The following is a 4,333-nucleotide window of genomic DNA, read 5'->3' on the forward strand; positions in this document are numbered from 1 at the left end:
GAATGACATTGAAATGAGCAGTGGTGATCTTCTAGTACTGGCCAACCTTTATGTCAAGTTTGAAGACTCTAGGTACAAGCATACCAAAGTTATAACATGGAATAAGAACTTTAACATTTTTACCTACCAAAGTTATAAGAACTTTAACATTTTTACATTCAAGGTCACAGTGACCTTGACCTTAGAATGAATGACCTTGAAATGACCAGTGGTCATCTAAGTGTGCTTGCAAACCTTCATGTCAAGTTTGAAGACTCTATGTCCAAGCATACCAAAGTTATAACAATTTTAACATTTTAACATTTAAGGTCACAGTGACCTTGACCTTCAAATGAATGACATTGAAATGACCAGTGGTCATCTTCTAGTACTGGCCAATCTTTATTTCAAGTTTGAAGACTCTAGGTACAAGCATACCAAAGTTATAACATGAAATAAGAACTTTAACATTTTTACATTCAAGGTCACAGTGACCTTGACCTTCAAATGAATGACCTTGAAATGTCCAGTGGTTACTTACTAGTTCTGGCCAACCTTCATGTCAAGTTTCAAGACTCTAGGTCCAAGCATACCAAAGTTATAACAACTTTAACATTTTTTATATTGAAGGTCACAGTGACCTTGACCTTCAAATGAATGACCTTGAAATGACCAGTGGTCATCTGTTAATCCTGGCCAACCTTCATGTCAAGTTTGAAGACTCTAGGTCCAAGCATACCAAAGTTATACCATGAAATAAGAACTTTAACATTTTCGAGCACGCCGCCACCCCGCCCGCCCCCCCCGCCCGCCCGACAACATCAATCTATAAGCCGAGATTTTTTCGAAAAAAATCCGGCTAAAAAAAGCACCAGGTACCATTGCGTTTACCTCTATTAACGTGAATTAGGACTTATTCTTATTACACGACAGTACTTAATATGAGATCTATGTATCCCATAGCTAAGCTCAGCATCTCAAAATAAGGAATAGGTGTCGCATAAATGGGACTCCCAATCGTAAGACGGGGCGTCTCTATTTACAGAGCTGTCTTCTTATTAGACTTTGTTGTCCCCAATCATAATTACTAGCATCTCAAAATAACGAGAAGTATCTTTATTACAACTTGACGTTTTCCAACTTCTAGTAAACGACTTGTCATCTCCTCATTAATTGATGTTTTCTAATTAGACCCCGTTGTCTCACAATCAACACTTAGCATTTCCTAATAATTATTAGCACTTGCCGTTTTGCCAATTATACGACTTGGTATCTCCGTATTTCGAGATGTCTCATTATAAGACATTTGCGTCTCGCAACCATAGACGTAGTATCTCCTTATTAGAAGTAAGTTTCGTCTACTATGTACATATGATCTGAAAAACGAGATATTAAAGCGCAATTAACACATGAAGACTTAGTATCTAAATTTGACAAAATATTTTCAAAATCAGAATATAGATGAATGCAATACCACACGAGACAGTGTCGCTATGATTTTATATAATGTTCACTGGTTTATCTCAGGCGTATCGTATATCAACTGTGGAAACAGCAACGATGGTTTCAAGTTTGACTGTTGCGGAGGTACCACAAAATTCACGTTCTACGCGGAAACTGCCGGATCCATAACGCTGCAAATTTGGCGTCCAACGACCGGAACTGTGTATACGTTGGTGGGAAGCGTTACACACACAGCGACATCAGGTGAGCGGAGAACAATCGGCGCGTATGCACCAGTCCCATTAATAGACTTACAGGGACAATGTCAGGCTTGGAAGTAATCCTCATCTAAGGCTCGATTTGTCATTGTCGGCTCGGGTACTACTAACATGGACCCCGGATATTCTTAAATATACTTACATGTACCCCAGGAAAGGTCAATATACTTAAACGTACCCGGTCGATATTAGACTGTACCCGAGTTGTATACCCGCCCCAAAGGCTAGCAAAAAGATTAAAAGCCCATTTGTGTGGCAATGTTAGTGGAAACAAATGTCATTTTCTTTTAAGTCTCACAATTGTTTGGACTAACACCCAAATGTTGTTTTTTCGTAAGATCACATATGGCATTTCAAAATCAAATATAGCTCATGTGAATACATCTGTAAGACGTTGATTAATTCTTTGCTGTCAGGTATATTCGAAAATGAATCTTCATATGACGTGCTCAACGTTGTTCAGGTTAACGACGAACCATAGATTGCTTAGACCAGGTCCGACATTTTTATATTTTAAAAACAACAACCTATTATGTGTTTTTTAATGAGCGTTTTTTGGTGTAAGCATTCACTTTCACTACGATGTTAAACGATGTGATTTATATGTTAAGAACATGCATGTTGATCGGTTTAACAATCCTTGAGATGATGTTTAAGAAATAATGATTGCATTAATATTTCCCAAATTTTCCTAATTTTACGGGTTATTTAAACAATTAAATGAAAGAACAGTCCACTTCATAATATATTCACAGATGTTGAAACTTGAAAACACGTGTCAAACTTAAACGTGTTTTGCGCTTGCTATTTAAGGGACCAATACAGTGCCGGCAGTGTTCAGCACCGAAGCAGGAGACTGCATTGGATGGTAAATATTAGACGGGTATCACAATAGACGCCCCGTGTTATGAATATATTGTACATGTCTATAGGTATGACAAATAAACCACGCGGTAACAAGATTCTCAGTAGTATGTATTATTTTAAATCTTAAAATGTTCCAAATTCCATGAATACAATACATATTTATATTTAATGCTTCACTTCTGTGTTCAGTCCAAGACCTAAAATAGTGCTTTTTTTTCATTATTTTTAATAAATAATCGAGAAGATATTTTTAATAAATAATCGAGAAGATCGAGATAACGTAGCCTAATCCGTTGTTCTTCGTTATCTATAAATAAACTGTTTATTTATAGATCTGTGAGCCAGGTCATCTATAGTTTCCCTATATAATTCATATACGTCATGTTCAAACCAAGAAAGAACTCGACGCAAATCAAAATTGACTTTTTTTGCAACTTTTGTTAAGCCGTTTTTAGTGGAATGTAACCTTTTTCAGTGCAATGCTTTACTATATTCTCTAAGTTTATCATATTTAAGAGATTCAATAGTGAACACCTATACATGCCCTACCACTATCTCCTAACGATAAAACCCGAACAACAGCTTAAAACAGTATATCATGCCTTCGAGGCAACTACAATATTTTTTTAGGGAGAACAGCCTTACATAAACGCTTATTTAGTATATTGACACATATAAGACAACGTTTACTGTTAACATCGCGACAAATAAGCACTCCTTGACAATTATAAACATATTTCACCATGCGTGCCAAATTTCAGATCGATCTTTCACGTAGGAATGCTTGAAAATGCATTTTATAATAACGCCTGATAAGCCATCTGGCTTTCGCAGTCGGAGCTTTGATTTGTAAAGGGCGTTCAGGAGTAAAAAGACTACCCGAAATTACAACAATCAGTCAAAATACTGGAATATTGTTACAAACTTTCACGAACAAGAAATAAACAACTATTAAAACGTGTTTGTGTGTCCTTTCAGCACAATTTGTTGCGATTTGAGATGCTGAAGACGAGTTTTTTGTACGATTAATTTTCTCTGAAAAAGAAGTGTTTTCTAAAAAACTTGCAATGCTCCTTAAACTCATGAAACAAAAGCAATTATTCCATGAAACTTTCCAAAACGCGTTATACACCGCCCACAAAAATGTTATTTTATGTAAATACAGCTCCGTTGTGACGGGGCCTGATTTGGGCTTTGGTCACATTATACTAACTAGTTTTCCCTACAATTCAATGTAAAAGCGACCACTTCAACCATACATCTTCTTAAAGGCCATTCTAAGCGGAATCGATTTGTGCAATAAAAAAAAGATATGTCATGTTCAAACCAAGAAAGAACTCGACGCAAATCAAAATCTACTTTTTTGCATCTTTTTTAAGCCGTTTCTTGGTGGAATGTAACCTTTTCAGTGCAATGCATTACTATAGTCTCTAAGTTTATCATATTTCAGGGATTCTGAAGTGAACACAAATTTATGCCCCACCACTATCTCCAAACGATAAAACCGAACAAAGTCTTAAGTGTGAAACATACCTTCGAGTCAACTATGATATTTTTAAGAGAGTACAGCCCTACATGAAACGCTTATTTATTATACTGTAACATACAGGCTAACCCTGTACCAAATGGTATGGTCGTTATACCATTTTCTGCCCAAACAGTGTAACTCCTTTAACCTAAGGCCCATTGAACAGTATAACTCAGACGTATCGGGTGTGTTATGACGAATTACATATGTGCAAAGTAACTTTAAAATCTATCGATAC

Source organism: Dreissena polymorpha, chromosome 2 (genome assembly GCF_020536995.1).
Source record: "Dreissena polymorpha isolate Duluth1 chromosome 2, UMN_Dpol_1.0, whole genome shotgun sequence".
Lineage (NCBI taxonomy): Eukaryota > Metazoa > Mollusca > Bivalvia > Myida > Dreissenidae > Dreissena > Dreissena polymorpha.